General features: G+C 40.0%; 1 long non-coding RNA gene and 1 pseudogene across 1 annotated transcript in view; both read left to right on the plus strand.

Moving 5' to 3' along the window:
• Positions 1-26396, plus strand: part of Gm41228 — a 63774-nt gene that overhangs the window by 16985 nt on the left and 20393 nt on the right. The window lies entirely within an intron of this gene.
• On the plus strand, positions 459-1424 carry Gm18148 (predicted gene, 18148; annotated as a pseudogene).

The following is a 26396-nucleotide window of genomic DNA, read 5'->3' on the forward strand; positions in this document are numbered from 1 at the left end:
GTAGGACTCCTAATAGTGGGAGCAGGGCTGTCTCTGAATCTTTTGCCTGCATTTGGGACCCTTTTCCTCCTAGTGGATTAACCTTGATATGAGGGTATGTTGCATAGTCTTATTGTAACTTGTTATGCCATGTTTTGTTGATATCCCTGAGAGGTCTGCTGTTTTCTGAAGAGAAATGGAGAAAAAGAATGGAGAAAGGGAATGTGGAAGGCTTGAGAGGAGAGGAGGAAGAGGAAACTGTGGCCAGGATACAATATGTGAGAGAATAATAATAATAATTAATAAAGCTGTAGGCATTCTGTCCTGTGACTTCAAACACTGAAGACTGGTTTTACAGAAGTCTCACCCTGCTCGATACTTGTGTGTATTCTAAGAATCTGAACTTTCAGTCTTTTTGAGAATATTGAAATATAAATAACTTTTTTTATTTAATTAAAAATATAATGGCAGTAACAAATGGCTTTGATTAGTTCCATGGAGGTGGCGGTGGCACTGGCAAAGTATTGGGTGAGCAGGTCCGGGACTTGGCGCTCAGCACGCCTACAGGGGAAGAGCTGTACCACATCTAGGACATCCTCGCAGATGCCACCGAGCAAGTGGGCCAGCATAAAGATGCCTACTAAGTAATACTGGATAGCGTGAAAGGTGGCACCAAGGAAAAGCAATTAGCCCCTCAGTTTATATCAAAATTCTTTAAGCATTTTCCAGAGCTGGCTGATTCTGCTATCCTTGTACAGTTAGACCTCTGTGAGGATGAAGATGTGTCAATACGACACCAAGCAATTAAAGAGCTGCCTCAGTTTGCCATAGGAGAAAACCTTCCGAGAGGAGCAGATAGACTGACCCTGCTTTTTCAGACAGATGACTCTGCAGAATTTAATTTGGTGAACAACACACTATTAAGTATATTTAAGATGGATGCAAAAGGAACACTAGGTGGCTTGTTTAGCCAGATTCTTCAAGGAGAAGACATTGTTAGAGAATGAGCAATTAAATTCCTGTCCCCAGGCTGGAAAGATGGCTCAGCAGTTAAGAGCACTGACTGCTCTTCCGAAGGTCCTGAGTTCAAATCCCAGCAATCACATGGTGCCTCACAACCATCTGTAAGGAGACCTGATGCCCTCTTCTGGTACGTCTGAAGACAGCTACAGTGTACTTAAATATAATAATAAATAAATCTTAAAAAAAAAAAAGTAAATTCCTGTTCCCAAAACTCAAGACACCCCCAGATGAAGTAGAGGTGCTCATAGTCACTGAATCAAAAAGGTTCTAGATGTGTGACTGGTGAAAGGTTTGTTTGTTCATGAAGATACTGTCTGGATTAAAAAGCTTACAGACAGTGAGTGGAAGAGGGCAGCTGGTGGAGCTGGTGGTGGAACGGGCTGACCTGGAGCAGGCCTTTCAGCCCCTCAGACTCTGGCTGTAGTCAGTTGATCTCCTCATCTTACCCAGACGTGGCTCTTTCTGTAATGCTCTATTGATGAAAAAAAAAATACTTCTTTGATGACAGTTGAGAATAAGAACAAGTACTTAGAATACAGTTGGGGAATGATACTGGTTGAGGAGAGTGGAAATCATAGATTCTCCTTCTGGGTCTATGATCTCTCCAACTCCAGGTAATCAGCTAGCTTCTATGTACCAAACACAATACCTCCAACCCCCATCTCCATTGAGTGACCCTTAAATTAAATTAGATGTTATTGGTAACAGCCATGATTTAAAAAAAAAAAAAGCCAGTATTCCATCGTTGTGGAAATGTTGCCAATGCAGTCATTGTTGGTGTGAATAGGCTTTATATCTGGGCTGGACTTCCATGAATTTGCCTTTCCCTTCTCAGCTTGAATAGCACCTTCTGGTACTATAAAAACCACTCCTCAGGTATGACGCTTACAGATGAGTTACTCCAAGTCCTGTTTCCAAAGTGTATGGATGTCTTCAGCAATAGGGTCTGACCTTCTAATTCTGAAAGACAACCGAGGGCAAAAGCAACAGCCTATATATTATTCAGAGGAATCTCCGGACTAACAACTCAAGAGAAGTGTTCTCATTCATGGTGCTGGGACTTTGTCTGATCGGCATTGTCTTTGTGGGAGGAACATTATCACCCCAAGTGGTGTGACTTCTTTTAAAAATACGTATTATATGCATATATATTTTATATGATTTAGATAAGTATATAATATATAATTGTGGGTTAAAGGTGTGGTCCTGCATCTGCTCCAGGGCTCAGGATGCTGGTGGAGGCGGGACGTGGGAGTTTTAACTGTGCAGACCCCACACCAGTGGGCATCGGACTATGAGAAGCCACGGGACCCGGCTCCGAAAGTGGGCGAATGAAGTTTGAGGTCTTAGGGACAGACGGAGTTGGTTCAGGGGGTCTCCAAACCTGCACACAGGCCGGGGATATCAGGTTCTCAGACTCTTGGACACACAGATACCTCTGTATGCTGTAGAGCGCTTAGAACAGAGTGGGGGCCTACGGGCTGGATCTAGCCTGGGGCCGAAGGGGAAAAGAGGGGAGCTCTGGCTGGGTCCTGAGGGGAGGAGAGAGTCCTTGGCTCGCTTGGTGGGTGGCTTGGCTTGGTGGAGGTCATGGCTGGGAGCGCTGAGAGGCCTTCTGCGGGAGACTAGGCAGCCAGCTCTTTAGACAAAGGCTCCCCATGGCAGACCCCGATGAAAAGAAACGGTCCATGGTTTTAAGGCATTTATTGTCATGGCGGAGAGTTGGGATGAGTAAAACTGTACCCCACTTTCACAGGGCAGGCCTGAGGTTAAATACCTTTTGCAGGGAAGAGTGTCTGCGAAGGGGAGTTTATTGACTAAGCCCTTCAGACCTTTAGGTTCCTCATTGAAATGGAGATCTGTCTTGAGGCTATGTGACCTCTGGTCATTTCCCTTACCTGTGCAGGGACTTGGGGCACTGCCCTTACATGACTGATGGCCACAGACCTATGGAGAGCTGCAGCCTCATGTCAGGGGCCCGGTGTCCAGGAGTGTGGCAAAATGACTACTGTCTCTTGCAGCAGACCCTGTGGAGTCACCTGCTGGGTCACTGGGGTTTCAAACCTAGCTCAACCAGAAACCAGGCTGCCTTTCATAGTCCCACATATAATAATGACCTCCTTTGCCTTTTTCAAGCATCCTTGGTGTTATGTATGCCTCCTCCGTCCCTTCTGGGTTACCCTCCCTCCCTCTCCTTTTGGGTTACCCTCCCTCCTCCAGGCCTCCCTTTCTGTATTGCCTTCCCACCTCTCCCCCTTCCATCTGCATTGTTCTTCTGCTTCCCTCCCAGGTCAAAGCCCCTCCCTTCCCCATCTCCCCTCTCACAGCACCTATGTCCCACTGTTCCCCACTCTAGATGCCTACATTTACTCTCTGTATTTTCCTGGCTTCTGTGCTTACTCTAGCTCTTATACCCATATCTACAGACTTGGAGCTACGAACCATAAGTGAAAGAGAACATACAAAGTTTGTCTTTCTGGGTCTAGGTTACATCACTCAGCACTACACTTGAGTTCCATCCATTCACCTACAGATTTCACAGTTTCATTTTTCTTTCCAGCTGAGTAGTATTCCATCATGTATATGTACCACATTTTTATTAACCATTCATCAATTGTAAGACATTTGATTGTTTCCATTTCTCGGATATTGTGTCCGATGAGTCTGACTAAGTATCTATAGAGTAGAATGTTGAGTCCTTGGGCAGTTCTGCCTCTCAGATTTTAAGTTCTGTGCATCCTATATCCTGAATAGATTGTATGAAAATGTAAGCCTCCTTATGTAACCACTCTGTCTGAGAGAGAAAGGAAGGGTGGGAGAAGGAATGTGTTAATAAATAGAACAGATTGCATTAGAGTTTAGAGATAAAATAGTTGAGGCAAAGAATATTAGACACTTCGAAAATAATTTTAATTTCAAATTCAGCCTTAGGTATCGCATATCCTATTTGCACCTACATATCAGAAACTTTACTGCCTTGAAGCTATGTTATAATTATCTGACACAATGTGTATAAAATAGAAATGAATGATACACAAAATCAGTATTTCCTAAAGATACTGAAATATCAGCTCATTCTCTGGAATTAGAAATGGGTACTGTGATTTCTTGGACCCGGGGAACAGATGACATTTTTAGACCTTTTTATCCTTCAGCCTCTCTGATTATATGAGTAGTTATTGCTGTTTGCCTAGAACTTCTCTCTAAGGCTCCCTAAAATAATGTATTTACATATGATATGAGCTCAGCTCAAAACTTGCAGTAGTAAGCAATTCATTTAAAATTTTGGGACCTGGGAGAGTAACAAGGAAGCCAGAGGAGCCGTATGCTATGGAACTGTTAAATCAACAAAGGATAATTTTCAGAAGCTTGTCAGAGAACTCTGTGCATACAATGCCCTTTCCAGACTAATTTGCAGCACCCAAGGCAGGGAAAGAAACATCCCTGGGAGCCTCTCTGCAATGTGGATACTACCTCATCCTGATCCAAGAAGAACTCGAAATCACACTGTACACAAAAATACCAATACGCCAATGATCTCACCAGTGATCTGTGTGATGTGCTAATGTGCTTTTATTCCTAAAGTGGTTCCACACTGAAGAAAGAGGGAATCCATAGGAAGAGCTGCACGGAAGAGGGAAGGGTGTAGTCAGGGACAGACTAGCACAGAGAAGTGAAGGTTAAGAGTGAACACTTGATGAAATATTGGGGAAGAGGCTGGCAAGATGGTTCAGTGCTTAAGAGCCACTGACTGCTCTTCTGAAAGGTCCTGAGTTCAAATCCCAGCAACCTCATGGTGGCTCACAACCATCTGTAATGAGATCGAATGCCCTCTTTTGATCTGTCTGAAAACAGCTACAGAATACTTACATATAATAAATATATCTAAGAGAGAGGGGGGAGGGGGGAGAGGGAGGGGGAAAAAAGGAAGGAAGGAAGGAAGGAAGGAAGGAAGGAAGGAAGGAAGGAAGGAAGGAAGGAAGGAAGGAAGGAAGAAAAGAAATTTTGGTGAAAAATGGCAGGAGTATTAACCTGAATGGAATTGTGTACCTATCTGTAGACCTGACAATAAAGACACATAGTCTGGACTCAAGCAGCTCATGAGAAATGTTAAGTGCAATTTCAAGCTCATGATTTGGAGATAGATAGTGATTGTTTTGGAGCCTGGGGAAAGATTTAATTCAAAATAATAATTTAAAAAAACAGGATATCTTAACTTTGAAGAGAAAGTTAGTTGTGTAATGAAGGCAGAGCATCGACTGTGCATACACCTCTGTAAGTCTGATGCGGGACGAATGATGCATGATGGCGTAGGATAATGATAAAGAACACATTATGCCCCTGGCACTGATGAGTAGCTTTGCATTCGTTTACTTCTTTCCCTTTTCAACCTGCTCCTGTAAGTATCAACAGTCTATGTGTTCTATAGATGGGCAAGTTGAGATATGGAGTACTTAAAGCACATTCCCAAGTCACAAAGGAACTGTGATTGAACTCCAACACTATCCCATATGTGTGTGAGAGAGAGTATGTTCTGTATATGTATGTGTGTGTGGTGCATGTGGGGGTAAATATGTATGCAAACCTACATCAGAGGTCCTGCTCTATAACTCTGACTTATAGCCTTGAAATAGGATTTCTCACTGAACCTGGAGCTAAGCTGGTAGCCAGCAAGATGCAGAGATCCCCTTGTCTCTGACTGTTCTTACTGAGGTTTCAGGCATGTATAGCCAAGCAGGGCTTTTTATGTGGGAGTTGGGTATTTGAGCTCAGGTCCTCATGGTTGAATACCAAGGACTCTTACTTGTCAAGCTATCTTTCCCCAGTCCTACTATGAACTTTTCAATTTAGTTTAGGTTTTTGTTTTGTTGTTTTGTTTTTGTTTCTTGATTGATAATTGATTGATTGATTGATTGATTGATTGATTGATTGATTGATTGATTGATTGACTGATTCTTGGTTAATTGACTCAGAGTCTTATTCTGCAACCCCAAGCTGGCCTGGCCTGCACCAACACAGCAACTAGCACTCTGATGTGACTCCAGTCCTAGCTCTTATTTACTATACCTTCCCAGAGTTCTTAGAGATATAAAGAGAAAGAAAAGAGAGATGAGAAATGTTTCTAACAAGAAGAGTAAAGTGGTGAGGGTGTCAAAGGGAAAAAAAGAAACAAAAAATAAAACAGTGACGATAATCAACTCTAAAATTCCCAGTGTAAAAACTATGAAAGATTGACAGTGTATTCAATAACTATTTAAGTTTTTTAAGTGTATTAGTGATACAATAACAGACAGAAGTGAAAAATTACTTTCCAACCAATATGTGAACCTAATTTCTTTTAATGTTAGAAAATTTCCATATTGAGGAAAATGTAGATGAGTCGGTCATGTTTCTTAGTAGCCAGACTTAAAGCACGGTGGCTATTTTTCACATGAGCTAATACTCTGTGTTTATGTAACACCTTTCTCCTGAGGAGCTCAAAGCGTTTTCCCACAACACATTGCCTTATTCATCCTCATAGCATCCCCATTTAGGAAAGAAAGTGTCAAGTGTAATGACCATGGTTTTACAGATGGGGACACTAAGACAAATGGAGCTACTGACTTACCAAGATCACAGCAAGAAGCTGTAGCAGAACTCAGACTCGATGTGGTTTCTGTCAAAATCCAAGATCCATTCTGGCCCATTCTCAATGAGAAGTAGCAAATTTATCTCCATTGTCAGCATTACTACACCTATAAATGTGCGTGCTTAGTTTAGCGCTATCACTGAGTATTATCTGAAAAGTACACACCATGCATTTGGTAATTCTTAATTGAATAAACCTATCAAGTATAAAACTCAATGATTTCTTCTTTTTCAAAAAGAAGACTCTTATTCTGAATTAGATACTCATTAAGTTTTAGCCATTAAAAAAATGGGTATGTGTTGGAAGTCTTGACAAAATGCTGCCTTTTATCTAGAAGTTATAAACTATCAGTAAATGATGAAAAGAAGACAAAATGAAGTCTATGTGAAACACACATGTAACGGAAACTCATGACCTCCTCAAAGAAAAGTACGTGTTTTCTGCCATTGATAAGAGAGCCAACTACAAACCTACAATCTTAGCGATCTTTATACTTAAAACTAAGATAATACTCATATACTAAGATTTGTGTGACATTTTGAGTTACTCTGGTTACAAATGCAATGTAAAATTCATTGATAATAGCGTACTTAGAAATTCAGGTCTCTGTAAGAGAGATGGTAGGAAAGAGAAGTACCAAGTTGATTAAACAATAAAGTACTAGAGAGCTGAGGAAGTGACTCAGTCAGGAAAGGGCTTGCCTGGCAAGTTGACGGCCTTAACTGGATTGCTGCCATCTGTGTCAAAGTTGGACTTGGTCATCCCTTCCTGGAATCCTAGTGCTTAGGGAAATGGAAAGAAGGAGACAGTTGAAGCTTGTGCCCAGCCAGCCTAATGAATCATGAGTTCCAGGTTTAGTGAGAGATTCTATCATGGACAAAACAAGGTGAAGCATGATTAATACATTGAAACTAATATCTGATTTCAATCTCTAGCCTCCACAGGTACACAAATATATGTGCATCCATGCTATCCAACACATGCATAAACACACACACACACCATAAATGCAATGTACTCACTATTCAGAACCCTTTAACGGAATCCTTATGCATATTATGGGTTGTAAACACAGTGTATACGACAAGGTGAACTACACCCAGCAAGATATCTAAGATCAAAGGCTCAAACAATTCATGTCACCTATGCATTTTATTTTCCCCCCCTAAATTGCATGAGTTCTGCCTCTAAAATATGTTGAGGAATTCTGCCACAGGTCGGCAGGATATTGCAATGCTATGATGAACTAGAATAGGTTTTGCAAAGACAGTCTCTGGAGAGAACAGAACATCAAATGAAGCGCAGAGATATGCCAACAGCTGTAGCAAACCAGGTTCATCATTGTCCCCAAAGTCCAAGGATGATTTGGGGAGCTTGGATGTATTTCACATTTATAGCATTTTCTATAATAAGCATGAGATTCTGCTTAAAATCTTTGTCTTTCATTCGCTGTGAGGCTGCCCTAACTCTAGCATCTGTGGTCAAAAACATGTTCTAGTTATAATAAATATTTAAGGAACTGACGAAGGCTTTCGGATTAGTACAAATCACTCTTAAATTTTTGAGTTTTCAAAAATTTCAAACTTTATGGTTTCAAATTTGTCACAACCCCTCCCCCCCACACACACCAAGTAGTTCTTTTAAAATAACACAAAGATATGATACAAATTCACTTACTTGTCCAATAAATATATGCCAAGCACTTGCTTCATGTCACATATTGTTGAGGATAAAACATTAAGTTAAAAGATAAGGATAAAACATTAAGTTAAAAGAGTTTCTGCTGGGCTGGAGAGATGGCTCAGCAGTTAAGAGCACCAACTGCTCATCCAGGGGTCCTGAGTTCAATTCTCAGCAACCACATGGTGGCTCACAACCATCTGTAATGGGATCAGATGCCCTCTTCTGGTGTGTCTAAAGATAGCTACAGTGTACTCATATATACATAAAATAAATAAATATTTAAAAAGGAAGAGTTCCTGATTTTCTGCAGCACTTGTAACAAAAGTGGAAGTTAGAAAATAATTAATAATTAAGTAATTTAATGAACTATAGTATGTGGCGTGTCTAGTGGTGAGAATAATTAAGGATTAAAAAATTTCTAGGTTGCTAGAGTGCCACAGATGATATGAAAAAGAAGATCACTGTTCTTACACTGCTTCGACTTGATCAAATCAAGAAATCATCTGAGTACAATATTTACATACAATCCTGAACTTACAACTTAGACCCTCAAGAAGCTCTCGTGTGAAGATGCTGAGCAGACTACCTTTCACTCACTCTATAAACATGAACTGAAGGCCTACTATGTGCTAAGTTGTACATTCAGGAGTGTGGCTGCTAAAAGGCAGATTTCTACACTCCTCAGGGAAATTGCACCTTTCATAAGGGCTGCTCAAAATTAATATGAGCAGTTTGAGTGATATCTCTGCTACAAGACTCTTTGGAGAACTTAGTGAACCATGTCTTCTAAGGGACTCCAAATAAGTTTAGTAGAGGAAGTGGCATCAGTGTAAGACCATGGAGAATGACAAGGACTCTGTTCACACATGAGGGGAGACTGTGGCCTCAGCCAAGCTGTTAGCACAGAAAGCAGGTAGAGATGCCACTAAGACATATAGTCCAGGACACATCCAGAAACACTTGTATTTCATCCATAGGTGTACTGGCTAGTTTTGTGTCAACTTGACTCAAGCTGGAGTCATCACAGAGAAAGGAGCTTCAGTTGAGGAAATGCCTCCATGAGATCCAGCTGTAAGGCATTTTCTCAATTAGTGATCAAGGGGGAAAGGCCCCTTGTGGGTTGGGACCATCTCTGGGCTGGTAGTCTTGGTTCTATAAGAGAGCAGGCTGAGCAAGCCAGGGGAAGCAAGCCAGTAAAGAACATCCCTCCATGGTCTCTGCATCAGCTCCTGCTTTCTGACCTGCTTGAGTTCCAGTCCTGACTTCCTTGGTGATGAACAGCAGTGTGGAAGTGTAAGCCGAATAAACGCTTTCCTCCCCAACTTGCTTCTTGGTCATGATGTTTGTGCAGGAATAGAAACCCTGACTAAGACAATAGGTAATTATCATCCACTGAACATTTTGAAAAGAAAATTCCATGACTTTTTTTTCATTACTGTAAAATTGAAGCACTGAGACCTCTTCAGCAAAATATTGACTCTCATTATGCCTTGCATACCCCTGTTTACCATTGAAAGTATCCACACATGAGAAGAGACAGGCCACTAAAGCTACTGGGTGCTTTTGAACTAGGGAAAGGTGTTAAAGAATATGGATGAGTACATGATCTCTGGCATCAAGGTGGAGGAGAAAGTACTGAGACAAATAGGCTGGTAGCTCTTGAACTCATCTCACAGGCAATGAAAAAGGCTCCAAACTAAGGCAATGGATGGAAACAGAAGCAGAGAATGACAGAGACAGATATTATTTTTCAACTGGCGACCAGCTATGCTCATTTTAAAGAAATCTTTCAAATTAGCCAGTGTACAAGTAAACACCTCAAGTATTTTCTGTAATCAATTCAAATGTAAATATGCTCCTTGTAAAAATAAATATAGCTTTCTAGTTAATGAAGCACCTATTGAGAGCATATTGGATGTCAAACACTGGGAGACTCTGTTTGGAATGAAGATACAAAGCCTCTGGCCCATTATCTGCACACACACATACACTCACACACACACCCAAAAATATGAGAAAATAAACTGCAGAGATCAGCCTACTGCACATAGCTTAATTATGTAGTCCAAATCTACTGGGTATGAAGACATAGGAGGAGCTGTAGAGTAGATATTAGAGACAGATATTAGGGTAACCAACCCAAGATGACTCTCCTTAGTCACTGTCACTGTAATTGCTGTCTTCTGGACAAGCTATTTCCTTTTATTTATTTAACAACCTGGACATGTGCATGTGTCTGTCTTACTGCCACCAATGCAAATACAGCTCTGAGTCCAAAAGGAAGAGTGTGCGTGCTCTGAGCCCTTTCCCTGAGTGTTCATGGCCCAGGAACATGGATTCAAGGTGCCCTGGAGGGCTGTTCCCCTGGAATGGGAGGCATGAACAATTTATAGTCACAGAACAAAAGATAGTCATACATTGAGGCATTTAACAAACACATTGGTTGGGAGATCGGGTAGGCGAGTTACAGCAAAGTAGGGAAATTGTTGGTACAGGTTTTGCTGATGTCTTTCATAGCTTTGGGTTGGTAAATGCCAATATGTAAATTAATATCTTGCTTACTTTCCCTCTACCAGAATTCACAGTTAACTGATAGCTGAAGGATACCAGGGTGAGAGCACTCTAGCATGCCATTTGAGTAAGTTTAAAGCCCAATAGAAACCAGAAGAGCTCTGGGCCATTACTGTAATGCTTTCATTTGCATAGTAGGAGACTATGCAAGAAGTAGATTTACTGATTTCACTATGTGTTTGATCATTTCAATAGTTACTTTCTTCCTTTTAATAAAAATTAAAATGTTCTTAAACAGTTACTATGTCTCAATTCCCCCCTCCACCCCATTTTCCTTTTTACTCTGTATACACAGATCAGAATAGTCAGCTACCCTGATATTTCAAATAAGCTTGTCTCCATGGAAGGTGGAACACATTTTATTACAAAGGAAACCGTTTGGGCTCTGTTTAGAAACCACACACCAGCTAAATAGTTAAAGCTCCGTTTCTTTTTTTGTTTCTTTCCCTGGTAAAGATTGACCCTGGACTGACAGGGAAACCCTAGGTGGGATATTTAAATCTTAAGTGAGTGGTCAGTTAAGCATCTGCAGAGGTAAAAGGACAGAGAGCATATTTGGTTTGCTAATGGAATCTATTTACTTCAAGGAAAGTGACAAAAACATCAATCAAATGAGAAGAGGCTGTTAGGGATTGTTAACTCCCTTTCAGATGCACAATGATTTCCACGGGGATTTAAATAAATATTCATGAGAAGGACCAATGACAGAAAATTCACCCAAACCACACCATGGTCAGGTTGTCACACACTTTGGAAGACTTGACTCTCAGGTCTGGAAGACTTGTACCCTGCTCCTCCTTTTCAGAATGTGGAGGTTGATGCTTTGGTTTTGGGTTCTTCTTGCTTTTTGGTTTTGGTTTTGTTTTGTTTTTGTTTTTTGAGTTTCTTGGTTTATTTTTTTTTTTTCTATTTAAATTCAAGTACGGTTGTTTAAATTTTTGACCTTCTATATTTCTAATCCAGTGTCCCCAACCATAACCCCCCCAAAAAAACAAACAACGAAAAAAAAAAACAATTCTAAATGGTTGGTAACATCTAACCAATCACTACATTATAAAAATACACACTATAGTGAATGCTGTGATGCTGTGCAGAATGTACATGGATTAAAAGTAACTGGAGAAGTATAAAAAAATTACAAAGCTTCTTTCTTTTCTGATATGTATTGTCTCTGTATGGGTGTTTTGCCTGCATGTATATCTGTGTACGCAATATCAGCAAAGAGGGTGTTGGGTCCCTTTGAACTGTAGTTACAAAAGGTTACAGGCATGTATGCACATGTGCATGTGTGCAGAACCCAAAATAGCATGTCAGATTCTCTGGAGCTAGAATTGCAGGAGATTGTGACCCATCCAATGTATGTTCTGGAAGTTAAACATGAGTCTGCTATAATAAGAGTTGGTGCTCATTCCCAATGAGTTACCAACAGCCTCTAAGAAAGGCAGTTCGAAAAAGATACAGTTCTAAGTAAACATTAAAACATAAAAAGAGAGAGAGAGAGAAACAAAATGTAGGCCATTTCATGTTTCTAGATGAAGTGAAACTTTAATTGGGTTTAGAAGTATCGAGAGAGGCCAGATTTTAAAGCAAACTGAAAATCAAGAATTAGTTGTGAGGTTCTAGAAAGTTTGAGAGTGGGTAACACATGATTAACATGATTAAAGTACAATTTTAGGATTAGTCAAAGAGAAGTCTCCAGTGCAGGCAGGGCTGATGATGAAAAGCAAACAAACAAACAAACCCCACTACTCTCCCCTCAAAGGGAGCAGGGGATCACTAATTCTGCAGCTACAGATGAGTGCCACAACCTGGGAACATAGATTCTTGTTTACCCAGGTTCCATGGGAAACATGGGAACAGTTTCATGAAACTTTTACAGTAACAAAACAAAGAAATCAATCACTTTTTAAAGTACATTGGTGGCAACACCATGTAAGAGTACCACACTAAGGCAAGGGAGCCTTTGCTATAGGCCTCAGATGCTGTCTTAGCCCTTCCTTAGCCTTTCGGTTATTGGAGGCTAGTGGCCTTTTAAATACATTCCTACAGATTTCATGTGATAGTCACAAGGATGTGAGGACAGATGTAGAAGTAGGAAATGAATGACTATCACAGGAACTAGAAATAGCATAAAAAATTATTACTCTCTGGACCTTCAAAATCCCAAGCCCTTTACTGTAGACAGAGGTTTTTCACAGCCTACTTTAACAAGGAATCACCTCCCCTCTAGCCCACCACTCACCAGAGGTAGTGAAAGAGAAAGGTTTTTAGGATACGGGTAAGTGGACCTGCCTAGAAATAGTTCTTTGAGGTGACTCCAATCTTTGTTGTTCTCAGTCCAATCCACTAGCAAACACCAAACATGAACCAGCAGCTGCAGTCCAGTCCGCTTGACAGACACCAGTGTACATGAATCAGGAAGGGCAGCTCAATACAAAGAAACCACAAGGCTTGCCAACAGGGTGAAATCCACTAAAGCAGCAAGAACTGGCAGGAATCTCGGTAGAAATTAGTTCTTTGGTGAGTTTCTCTCTATGGTATCACCACATGCAAAGCTCAGTAATGCAATGTGTGTCTTCAGCGAAGACAAGTGAGGCAGAGCATGGCAAACCAATGTTCAAGCTCCCACTGTCCCTCTGAACATCATACATCCATTCATGTGTTTGCTATAGCAAAACATCCTTTCACCTGTATCTGCTTTAGCAAAACATCCTTCAACCTGTGCACTGCAGCAAAACATCATTATAACCTGACGGAGTCTCTGAAGAAACCAGAAATTTCCACTTTTCCCCATAATCGCCAAAGTTCTTACCAGTCAACAAACTTTTGTAGTGGGTTGAATGTACCTTCTCTTCAAAAGCTTTAGTTCACAAGATGAAAGGCTCAGAGGTTATTTCAGAAATAATGTGCCTACTTGGTGTCAATAAAAGCCTACTGGATTAGTGACAGTAATGTGAAGGAAGAAAAAATGGCCACAATAGGGTACTTCATAGGAGATATTGAAAGAAGTTTTCAAATTCAAAAAAAAAAAGGTATTTAAAAGGACTACAAACCATGGCAAAGATAGATTAGAGAGGCATACAGGTATTGTTAATACAAGGAATAAAGAAGGCAAAATGAAATGATAGTAATTGAAATTATTTCTTGAAGTTGAGGGTTAAGGTGTGAAAGAGAAAATTCTAGACCGACCGAGATCCTGAACTGTGTCTCTCAGGAGCTGGGAATTAACTCATGAAGGATCACATTATAGGATGCTTCCTCATTTTTCATTCTCCACTAAAGAGTAAAGTTTCACCTCAAAAAAAAAAATCTTGGTAAAAATTAGTCTTGATAAGATTCATAGTCGACTAATTGAGTCCCTGCTAACTGCCAGTCACTGAGCTAGATACTTTCACATACATTATCACATTTAATTCTCACAGCTACTGCGTGAAGTTGTTTATCTAGAAATTCTAATTAATTATATTGTAATGAAAATGCAACTGCCAAATATTAATCAAGTATTCATTGAATTAATTAGACATATATTGTTTGATTTCTAATCCTATACTGCTCCACTGCCCAGATTCCAATTTTCCTTCTAATAGACATTAATAGCATGAAATAACAGAAAGAGTAGTTCAATGTCAAATAACACACATGAATAAAATGCCTTGGTGGAAACTGAGTGTACTTGGGGATGGATGGAAGACCCAAGCTACAAGCCAACTGCAACCTGAGGCAATTCAGGAAACCTTCATAAGGATGAGTTATTTCATCTGTCATATGGAACGAATGCTTCTCAATTGATCTATATTTTAACGATGTTGCACAAATCAAAGGAGATGTGAGCTAAAAAGCTATTTACTAAACAGGCAATCAAAAAAAAAAAGGCTTAGAAAGCAGTAAAGTCCTGAGTTCATCATCCTTTCTCATTGTCAAATTCTTTCCTCGAGAAGGAAAAAAAAAAAAAAACAGAACTAGTAAGCAAGGGAAGGGACCCTTGCATTATATAGGAGTCTCTCTGGTCCATTTCAGTGTCTGATACCCACCCATCCTTTATCCTTTTGTATGGCTCTAAGTCTGTGCCCAGGCATATCCCTGGAACTAAGGTTATTAGCTTGCTATTAGTGACAGTTCATATGGCTTTACTCCTTGTTCTAATTCTTGACTTTGACTCATTGAAACTCATCGTTTATTGACACTCATCAATGAATTAAGAAATATTTTAAAGAGAAAAGTGTAGATTGAGCATATACCAAGATTTTAAATATAAATGTGAGCTTACTTGTGGAACCCACTCTCTTTTCAAGGGAAAAAAAAAGCTTTTAAGAAATTTACAACAAAATCTACAAAGGGTTAACAGTTAATTTCAAATGTCTGTTTATCAATTAACCCAACCATTCCTTCAGTGTGGGTTTAAAGTCCATGGCCAGCCTTTATTCTTAAGAAACTAATGAGAAAAATCAACCAGCAGGAGATAAGGTTTTATCTCTGTCATTGGATCTGGTTCTGGTTTTCCTATCCTTATCTTGTTTCTTGATCTGGTATAGTTCCTTTCTTTATCTCAGTTGGGTCAGTTAACCTCCATCTCTATGTTGACCCAATAACCTTAGAGCGCCTCAGTCTTTCTAGCTTCAATTGCTCAACATTAAAGTACTATCCCCTCTAGACAATATAGTTACTAATTATAATTCATTGCTATTTCTGTTCTACTTCAATCCCATGAGTCTGTGCAGGACAAGATAAATTATAAAAGCTTCATTTCGGTCTGTAACTACTTCAATGTGAATGCATATAAATGGCCCCTAAAATACCTTTCACCTTGATGCAGCTGAGGTGAAACACTTGGGAGAGGTGTATGGGAGTGAATATATAAGAAACAGAGGTTCTCCTCCTATATTCGCTATTTCCATCTATTGCTACATGCAAGCTCTTCCATTATGACAACTATCTCCCTGATCTCTCCAACTTTCTGAGAGCTGGCCACTTCTGAAGGTCACCTTAGCCTAAAACCATGACATTTAAAATGGATTGAACTATATATAGTTTTCATGTGGTAGGGTGTTAAAGTAGACCTCTTATACTCCTCAACTTTATGTGATTCCTCTTCCTCCATCTCTTAAGAAATACCATTTAGGGAACCAATACCGGTAGCATCAGCCATAAAGATCTTACAGATAAACAGGCCATGAAATCACCAGGCTTATAGTCTTGAGCAACTTCTAAGCTGAATCTAATATTTTTCATTCAAAATTCTCAACAACCTTAAAAAATTTACATAATCAGTCCCACTTAAAGCTCAGAAAAATAGAAACTCTGATTGATAATTTAAAAAATCAAAAGCCAAATACTGGGGCAGTGGTTGCACCAAATTTAAAATACCTACCAAATGCCTCCACACCCCTATACTCACAGAGATAAATGTTGGGAGTAGATAGTGTTGGGATTCAGACCTGGGACAAGTGGCTGAGGTGCCTATTTAATATACCAAAGTGGACCTGCAACCCTCAGTTCCTACCTATTACAGGACATAGCTGACATACCATACCCTCTGTGCTGAACTTTCCACCTCAGGGCTGGGCTTCCCCTCCGGCCAAAGCTCTTCTCTTTCTCTCTCTCTCTCTCTCTCTCTCTCTCTCTCTCTCTCTCTCTCTCTCTCTCTCTCTCTCTCTCTCTCTCTCCTCTACCTCTCACCATCTGGTTCTCCCTTTTTTTTTGCATGCTTCCCTACCCCCCTTTCTTTCTCTTCCCCCTCCCCTCTGGCTCCCTCTACATGACCACCTCCCTGGCCTTGTTCCTTGGGACCAGTGAACGTGCCTGAGAGCTGCCCCTGATAAACCTGCCTTTATACTTTAACTTGGCTTGAACTAGCTTATTTCATCAGCAGAAAATATCTATCAGACAGGTTATAGAAGAATCCATAAGTACTATCATAGATAAAGACTATAAACTAAGATTCAACAAAAGATTACTGTCGTCTGGAAATAATAACTATACAAATGTTTCTGTGAATGGAGTCTTCCCTCTCTACCAAAGACAAGGTAAAAGAAAGAAGAAAAACATGCAGATGCATCACAAAAGTAGCTTTAATAAATATCCTATCTTAATTTTTTAATATAAGAATAACTTTTCTATAAAAGCAGTTGATTTATCCTCTTGTTTTGGTCATTGTTGATATTTGCTTTTGTTTTTGTATTAGGTTGTCTTCCTAGCATAAGAGTTAGGATGACAGAATGAGCAGGTGTCCCTTACCCCACCCCCACCCCCTTCTCTTGGCTAGAATTTCAATTGCTGTGACAAAACACAATGACCGAACACAGGTTGTAGAGGAAAGGGGTTTATTTGGCTTACCCTTCTGTATCCCTGCTCATAGTTAAAGGAAGTCAGGACAGGAACTCAAGCAGGACAGGAACCTGGTGTCAGGAGCTAATGTAGAGGCCATGGAGGGGTGCTGCTTACTGGCTTGCTGTTCCCCATGGCTTGCTCAGCCTTGTTTCTCAAGGATCCAAGGATGATCAGCTCAGAGATGGCACTGCCCACAGTGGGCTGAGCTCTCCCCTGTCAATCACTAATTAAGAAGATGCCCTAGAGCTGAGTCTTATGGAGGGATTTTTTTTTCAGTTGAAACTCCCTCCTTTCAGATAATTCTAGCTTGTGTCAAGTTGACATAAAACTAGCCAGCATAGTCCCTAATAAAAGAAAATTTAAAAATAGCCAGTCCACACATTGTGTGCAACTGTGGAGCAAGGGTTGGAGACAAAGACTGCATAATTTATTTCTCCCATCTTAGAAGAAAATAGAATCAGAAAGATGGCTATCAAGGCCAGACTATATGAAAGATTCACACCTACTAAGATTGATAAAATGTGGTATTTTAAAAGGTCTTAAGTCGGGCTAGTGAGATGGCTCAGCAGGTCAGAACACTGACTGCTCCTCCAAAGGTCCTGAGTTCAAATTCTAGAAACCACATGGTGGCTCACAACTACCTCTAATGAGATTTGAAGATCTCTTCTGGTGTGTCTGAAGACAGCTACAGTGTTCTTACATATAACAACAAATAAATCTTTGGGCAAGAGCAAGCAGGGACTGAGCAAGCTGGATTGACTGGAGCAAGTGGAGGTACTAAATCCAATTCCTAACAGGCAGATGAAGGCTCAAAACGATCTGTACAGCTACAGATATGTACTCATATACATAAAATAAATAAATAAATCTTTAAAAAAATAAGGTCTTAAGTCAGTAAAATGCAGACAGAGTAAGGCATCTAACCCATTTAACAGAGTGGTAATGAGCATGGGGCTCTCTCAAAGCTACATGGCCCAACTGAAGAGTCAACTAAGCCACTGAAAGCACTTTGTCTTTTCTGTTGTTGAACTCTCAATTCCAAGAAAGAAATCAGTAGCAGTCATTAGTTGTTTATACCTACAAGCACTTGTTGGTTCCTTCCATGTGCCTATCCTAAGAAACCAGTCTCCAATGACTCGCTCAGCTTCCCCTCTCCTTTAAAAATCATATGGATAAACTAGATATACATAAAAAATTAGCCATGAGCATTTTTAAATTAGTGATAAATTTTCTAATCTAAAATATCAATACTATGTTTTAAACTTTCTCTCTAGAGGAAGTAGCTCTACAATTCTGACTGTATTTTTCTACTTATCAAGTCATAAATATGTTTTCATGTTCATAATTATTATCAAATATAATCATCTCTAGGTCTATTAAGCTAGAAAATGGATTTGTTCTAAATATCCAACTGAACAACTTGAAAGCACTTTGTATTTTAATTTCGTTGAACCCTCAATTCCAGGAAAGAAATTAGTAGCAGGGATTAGTTGTTTTTACCTACAAGCATGTATTGGCCCTTGTGCAGAAGATTTTAGGAACAGAGCCAGCCTTCCTTTTAGAATACCGACCTAGCAGTTCTTTAGCCCACTTGGGTCAAGCAAGATCCACTCTTGCTTGGGAGCTGAATAGCGACTGTATTAAAGAACTTGAATAGCTAAAGGAAGTCACATGACATTAGTCCTGTGAGCCTTGGTCCTGTGAAGGGTTTCTCTATCTCCTAGACCTGGAGCTGGTAGATTACAACATTGCGTTCACGCCACAGGCAAGAGCCTGTCTGGAACTTTAAACAAGAGAAACCAATGTTTGGACAAGGGGTGTAGAAAAGTAGAATATTAAAAAAAAAAAAGAAATTTTTGTTTAATCCCTAAATGTGGTAGTGCTTGAGTTTTCAAATAGTTGAACAAATAAACCCCCTTTGAGATATATCCCATTTAAGTTGCCTTTCTATTGCCATATTATCTATGAAAGCAGACATGACAAAAGAAAAGGCATCTGTACAAACAAATGTTTAGGAACATGTGACAACTTTCTCTGTTATCTGTTAACGTATATATCCCAGTCAGAAATAAATTGACTTTGAGAAAGGCTAAAGACTTTCATCTATAAGATGGAAGTGTGTCATTATGAGGACTGACTCAGTGACTAGCAAGGACATACGGAAGTAACTGGGTTCCAAGGAACGATGCAACTCAACCATGTCATAGCTGTTCCTTGTTGCTTGTGGGTATAAAGCTGTCCACTCTGCCTTCCATATTTGTGGGGACTACTTCAGCTTATTACAAGCCCCAGGATACATGATGGTGCTGGAAACACTGCTGCCTAGTAAGAAACATCTTTAAAATAAAAGTTTATTTTATTTTCGAAGTTATGACATAATTATATAATTTCCCCGCTGGGGAGTCATGTAGCCCACATAACCCACGTAGCCCGCTAGTCAGGTTAAACTTCATCCCCCTTTTTCCATTCCTTCCTTTTATGTCCAGCAGAGCCTGGAATTCCTTATGCAGAAGGCTTTCCCTAGCCATGGCTAATTAAACAAGCTGTCTCGCTGAAGCCTGCCTGTCTGGGAGAGAGATTCTGTTCTCTTCTCCTCACTCAATGCCTGAGATCACTCAACAACCACCTGCCCTTCTTGCCCAGGAATAGCATTACTTGTATGCAAATGATCTCAGGACTTACCACTTCGTATTAGATATCTAATTGGGGGTTCCTCCCTAGGGAAGACCATTTCTTCCATTCTCCAGTTTTGTTGATCATACGCCAGGATACTAGGACTCAGGGAACCCATCTCGCAAGCCTGAGAATTATTTTCACCACTTAACCCCTTCCTTGAAGAAGATTTTTGTCTTTATTTCTATTTCTAGGTGTTGAGAATCAAACCTAGATCTTTGAATATAGTAAGCAAGCTCTACACTGAGTCCCAAGGCCAATATTAGTTCAGAGCCAAGAGTGGACCAAAAAAAAAAGGCATCGAATTAGCTCCATTTCAGAGTTTTACTGCGATGAGTTTGTGAGCTCTTACTCGTACACACACCAAACTTTAAAAATGCATATGGAGAATGTAGAGATGGCTCAGTGGTTAGGAACACTTACTGTTCATCTAGGGAACCCAAGTTCAATTCCCAGAACCCACATGGCCATTCACAACCATCTGTAACTCTAGGTCTAGGGATCTAATGCCATCTTCTGGCCTCCTTGGATGCTAGGTACATGTGTGGTGCACAGACAACCATGAAAGCAAAAATGTGCACTTATTTTATGCATATTTAATTTATTACAAATAAATATTTAATGCATATTTAAAATGTATTACACATAAATACATAGACATACATAATTTAAACTTAAAATCCATAGATTTACATTTGTCTTAGGACTATACTGTATGAGGTAGGCACTTTAAGTATGCCATTTTATAGATGAGACACCTACCCAGGATCTATGTAAACAACCTTGGGTGCTCCATTTTATATGAAGAATATAAAATGAACTCATTTTATATGAAAGGACCATGAGTGATTAGAGCTGGTGCAACTGTCTTAGTTGGGGTTTCCATTGCTGTGAAAAGACACCATGACCAATGAAACTCTTATAAAGGACAACATTTAATCGCAGCTGGCTTAAATGGACTGGAGGTTCAGTCCATTGTCATCATGGCAAGAAGCATGGTAGTGTCCACACAGACAAGGTACTAGAGAAGGAACTAAGAGTTCTACATCTTGATCCAAAGGCAGCCAGGAGAAGACTCCTGTGCCTCACACTGAGGAGAGCTTGAGCATATACAGTACCCTCAAAACCCTACCTCTGCAGGGACACACTTCCTCCACAGGCCACACCTACTCCAAAAAGGCCACACCTCCCAATAGCGCCAATCCCTGGGCCAAGTATATTCAAACGATCACACCAACTCTTCCCAACAGATCAATACAGACTAGAGACTGACCTCAGATCCTTTGATGCTCTTCTACTATTTTCGTCCCTCAGACATGCTTTGGTCTTCAGCTGTCATACTTTTAGCACTTGAAAACATAGATCAAATTCTGGAGGGAGGGGGACTGCATTGATGATCAGAAATAGAAAATGTCAGGCTCTGACCAACCGGAAGTGAAATGATAAAGTTTGGTGAATGAATCAGTCATTTTGCACCCCAGTAAATGACAGTTGTGAGAATGTATAGAAACTGTTGCCTTGAGGAAGGAAAAGAAACTGAACTCATGACCTCATTTTAACTGTTTTATTTACAGTCATCCTTTTTCCACGTATGGAAATGACAAAGCCTTGATGGGAAAATATCTGTGGGGGTTTTAAAAAAATCAGGATTTAGTTAGAAATGAAGCTCTTAAGAATGTCTTATTATTATTCAAATAAATGATAAGATTAAACGACAACATCCATCTTTTCCCTGTTTACTAAGTAACACGCAGTGTCAGTGTTGTAGGGTGCAGATTCAGAATGTCAGAACTGAAAAGTGGGTAATTGACTCCTTTAATTAAGGCCAGTTAAGCTGACATCAGTGAAGCTGTTGCTAGAAGTGTTGTTTATGGCCAACAACTGGGGTCGTTCCACGTGCCTCCTACTCCATTTCATACAGATGAGAAAGCATCAAGAGGAAGCAGTGGCTGGCCTCTTGATGTATCACAAGAATCAAATCCAACAACAAATCTCCCTGAAAGACCCTGGGTAAGAACCATGGATGTCAAGAAAAGCCGTCTTGAAGAACCCATGGTGACTTGTTTAAATAATTGTTAGCTGGTAGGAGGTAGGTGATGGCAGGCAGTAGAACTGGGCCTGCCTTCTGCATGAATGAAGCCAGCACATGGAAGTCATATTCATATTTACATTTACAGCGTACCAGATATCTATACCATTGACCCCAAGCTGATAGACAAAATTACAAAGTTCATTTCAACTCCACAGACGTGGCCAATCTCATCAGTCTCTCCATTGGATTTTCATATTAAAGAGGAAAAAAATGTGAAAGCAAGTGTTTACAGCCAAGAATAAATATACCAGTAATAAAGGAAACAGAAAAAAGGAAAAGCAACCTTGGCATGGTTATTTCCATTTTCTCCACCTTTCTCAGATGGCTTGTTTCCAGGTTCTTCCATTTCAAAGAAAACACCTCATTGAAAGAACACGTAATTGCGCACTGTTTCCATTCTTTAAGTGTGGGAAATGAAGCTTTTTCACATTCACATCATCAGCTGTGCCCCAGGAAACCTTCCATTCTTTCCAAATTAGTTTTTGTATCATTAAACCAATCAGCATTAGGTGCTTAAGATTCTTTTCTGGAATAAACCCTGAATCATTACCTACATCATGTAAGTAATAAAGTCAAATAATGACATCATTAGATAGCATCTGAGCACTGACCCCAAATGGCCAGGACCTAAAGGAAATCAGGGCATTCCTAATAAGAATCAGGCAGAACGCCTAATGAAAATCAAAGAGCAAGCCTAATAAGAAACAATGTATTTTGCCTCTCCTTCAAATTCACATTTGATTTGCTTTTCATGTGAATCCTTGTTTGAAGCAGAGCCCCCACTGGCTAAAATTCTCAGCGCTAACTCTGAGATGAGTAATCCCCGGGTGGTTCTCTGGGCCATTTGATCCAGGATAAGAACCACTCACTCATGCAGCACACATTTGTTGGACATTTTTTTACCATAATCATATGTCCATCTCGAGTGTTTTGTATTCAACATTTATTGAATATCTGGTACAAACAAGGGTGGTGCTAGACAGGGAAACCGAAAAAATAAATAAGAAACACCATAGGTATTTTCATTATATGCCAAGTGTGATGTACATGCATTAATTATCAATAATGTAACATTCCACGCAGCTCTATGAGATGTGCTTTCACTGCATTTTATACATATGGGGGGGCATACATATTAAGAAACTTACCCAAGGTCATACCTAGGGAAAGGAAGAGATGTAAAAAATTCAACTTATCTCCATTTCAAATAAAGCACCACATTCAATTTAGTGCATTTGCAACTGCTGGTAATCAATAGTTTTTTTTTAACCTACAAGATGACAATGACATCCCTGTCCCCCATCTCCAGAGGAGCTCAAGGTATGTTAGCAAAGACAGAAACACAAACCACAGAAGGCCACAATAAAGAATGATGTGCAATAAAGGGGGTTCTCTGAATCACCCTGGGTGTGTGTCCTTTCAGTGGCCTTACCTGTAAACCTAACTCACTTTTCCTTCTATACCAACCTGAAACCCATCTACAGGTAAAATCAATAAGCAGGAAACATAACTGTTGGTCTGGGACCAAGATTCCAATCACTGAAGACTCTCATAGGCAAGCAAAAATAAAATATAGAAGTATAGAAAACCAAACGAGATTTGCCTATATTGGTCTTCCCACAAAAGGAGGTAGGTGCAAACAGCTTGGACAAAGAAGTATGGTTATATGTCAAGGGAGGCCAAGACCAACTGCATACAGGATGCCAGAACAATTGTGTTTGCTTGCTTGCTTGCTTGATTGCTTCCTTCCTTGCTTGCTTGCTTGCTTGCTTGCTTCCTTGCTTCCTTGCTTCCTTGCTTCCTTGCTTCCTTGCTTCCTTGCTTGCTTGGATTTTGTTTGCGAGCAGGGGGTTGTTGTGTTGGTCTTTTATGCTGTTTAGTTGTGATTGTTTTGGGACAGAGGCTCAGTACGTATGCTCTGTTGGCTTAGAACTCTTGACATAGCCTTGAACTCGCAGTGATCCTCCTGTTTCCCGAGTGCCAGGATTACAGGTGTGTGCTACTACATCCAGCTTCAGATAGACCTTTGCAATGTCCCTTTTATACAAGTTATTTTAAAAGTGCATCATATGATCTATGCTCTTCAAAGATATTTGTGAACCGAAAAGTATAATTTGAAATGCATATGCTTTGAAAATACATGCATTGACTTTTTTTTTTTAAAGTGGAGTCTTTTCTATCTTCCAGTACACACTGCAGGGACTCTCAGCTCTTGAAGCACATCCCATATAATCTGTACTCTCTGTATCCTACTAATAACTCAACATGTGTGAGCCTTGAGGAAGATGGGAAACTGATTTACCTCTGAATATGATTTCTTGCATACAGTAAATATGCAAAAGTTGAGAGAACTGGTTGATTAACATCATTTGCACAAAGAATTAATCTTTTGCTTCCAAGACTATCAACCCCTTGAAAGCAAGGACCACAGCTTTGAATTCCATTTTTTTTCACAACTTGATGGCACACAATAAATATGAGGTTGTTTGCCTGCTTTATTTAAGTCCCCAATAGTATTTGTAACTACCAAAGAGATAAAGCCAGTGAGAAATTGTGTCTGTGGCCTTGATGTTTGATCACAAAAGGGCTGAGCGACAGGAAAGACTATTTTGTCAGTCACCCATTACAAATATTCTACATTGTGTTAGGCTTTGGCGGGGCCCAAACTGACCAACATGAAATACTTCATCTCCTTGGACAACACATCCCGTAAATTATGAAAAGAAAATGGTATTTTATGTGAGCCAGGCAACCTCATTTTCTAGGCAGCACACTTCATTCATATTGCTGTTATTAATAGGTTACTTACAGGATTCATAACTGGTGCCACTGTGTGAAGGTACCCGGACATGGACAATCACCACAGTGAAAAGTAGTATATCTTGGTTCTTTCCAGAGTGGTAACTTTATCAAAACTATCAGAGGTGTCCTTTGAACTTCACTCCAACCCTGTGTAATTGGATTCTACGTTATGTTCACCTGAGTTCCCAGAAGACATTTTGACTTTAAAACTTCCGAAGTATCCTTTCCACTAATGAATTTTGCCTACTAAAGTTAGCAATTCTTCTAAGACTCCTGCATGTAAAAGTGCCTAGTTGTACTTTTGCAACTCTCACACTAGCTAGGCTCTTGCCTGAGCTAACATATTCGATCTTTTTTAAAATTAGAAGTAGAAGAATACACAGGGTGATATGTCACTCGAAAGTGAGCTCGGACAGATAATTAAGGATTAAAATCTAAATTATCACCTCTCTTGCAAGGTACAGCAAGAAGCACAGATGCCTTCTCATCTCCTCAGAGAAATACAGATGCAATGTACCAGATAAGACACTCTGTAGTTTTCATTATAAAGTTAATATTTATCTTACAACATTGAGTTTATCTTACCAACATATCTCATTCAGAAAAAGAATTTCTTTATTTACCACATTAAAGTAAATATTGCTATGAGATACGTGTTAAATTTTTAATAAAATCCACCCTATCTTGTTTGGATCAAAGAGAGCTGGCTCAGCTGAGATACAAGCAACACCAAATAAAAAAAAAATACCTAATTCCAAATACAGAGCCCCAGTACAGCACACATGTGGCCCAGCCTATCCATGGCGACTGCAGCTTTATAAACGTGGACGCTGAAACATTTCACAGCTTCAACTGAGCATTTTGTAAGCCAGAATCCTAGAACTAAAATGTGAAATTGCCTCTACTTGTAATCCTCACCCACAGAGTATCAGATCAGCGCTCCACAGTCCTCATCCCTGAACTGCATTTGCCAAAAGGCACCGAAGTTAAACTTAATTCAATGAGATTTACAAACACTGTCCTTTGCCTTGCACGCATGCATTTTTAGTATGAGAGATTTATTAGCATGATGTGGTTTCTCTTTGCAGGACAGAGTTAGACATAAAAACCTATCTTGTTTTCACTCATCCCCTGTTCCTTAAGTTAGCAATAAAAAGCCCTATTACTCGAGAGCAAAAAAAAAAAAAAAAAAAAAAAAAAAGCTGATCCTGATTCTCTTCCTTGCATTAGGGAGAGTGAGGAGTCAGCAAGTCAGAGGATGGATTGCCAAATCTTTACAAAGAGATTCCCTAGCAGTCTGTATCCCCTGGCATCTCTTTTCCACTTGGGAATGAGCTGGAAAATGGGAGCAAACACAAAACAAAAAAGGCAGAACACCGTTCCGAACCTCCAGGTTCAGAAGGAACGACTAGAGGTAAATTCTAAAACATCAGATCATATGAACCATGCCACTAATTGAAGGTGTCACCACCCCATGACCTGGCCTTCATCCTGATACTCGGTGTGGTGGGAAATCTCCAAGGCTGAAGGTCAAAGGTTACAGATGCCCAGCACTTGAATCCTTGTTCTGACCCAGAAGGCCGACTTGAGTATGTTACATGACCTTGCTGTGCCTGG

The sequence above is a fragment of the Mus musculus genome, chromosome 14 (assembly GCF_000001635.26).
Source record: "Mus musculus strain C57BL/6J chromosome 14, GRCm38.p6 C57BL/6J".
Taxonomy (NCBI): domain Eukaryota; kingdom Metazoa; phylum Chordata; class Mammalia; order Rodentia; family Muridae; genus Mus; species Mus musculus.